Source organism: Olea europaea, chromosome 19, assembly GCF_002742605.1.
Source record: "Olea europaea var. sylvestris chromosome 19, O_europaea_v1, whole genome shotgun sequence".
NCBI classification, from domain to species: Eukaryota; Viridiplantae; Streptophyta; class Magnoliopsida; order Lamiales; family Oleaceae; genus Olea; species Olea europaea.
The window spans coordinates 10,060,496-10,061,304 of NC_036255.1; positions in this window are offsets into that span (position 1 = coordinate 10,060,496).

Below are 809 nucleotides of genomic sequence, written 5' to 3' on the forward strand. Positions count from 1 at the left end.
ATCGCGCGCGGGGGCAATTTCGTCATTTTTCTCGACTGTGTCGGAATTGGCCGAGATTTGACAGGTTTATCGGGAACAAAAATCGCGTCGTGTGTAATTTCGTCATTTTTCGCTACTGTGTCGGAATTGGCTGAAATTTAACTTGTTGATCGGAAACAAAAACCGCGCCGGGGGCAATTTCGTCATTTTTTCTCGACTGTGTCGGAATGGGCTCAAATTTGACATGTTGATCGGGAACAAAAATAGCGCCGGGGCAATTTCGTCATTTTTCTCGACTGTGTCGGAATGGGCTCAAATTTGAAGGGTTGATCGGAAACAAAAATCGCGCCGGGGGCAATTTCGTCGTTTTTCTCGACTATGTCAGAATGGGCTCAAATTTGATAGGTTGATCGGGAGCAAAAATCGCGCCGAGTGTAATTTCGACATTTTTCGCGACCGTGTCGGAATTGGCTAAAATTTGACTGGTTGATAAGAAACAAAAATCGAGCCGGGGGCAATTTCGTCATTTTTCTGGACTGTGTCGGAATTTTCTGAAATTTGGCAGTTTGATCGGAAATAAAAATCGCGCCGGGGGCAATTTCGTCATTTTTCTCGATTGTGTCAGAATGGGCTAAAATTTGACTCGTTGATCGGAAACAGAAACCGCGTCGGGGGCAATTTCATCATTTTTCACGACTGTGTCGGAATGGGCTAAAATTTGACTGGTTGATAGGAAACAGAAATCGCGCCGGGGACAATTTCGTCATTTTTCACGACTGTGTCGGAATGGGCTAAAATTTGATAGGTTGATCGGAAACAAAAATCGCGCC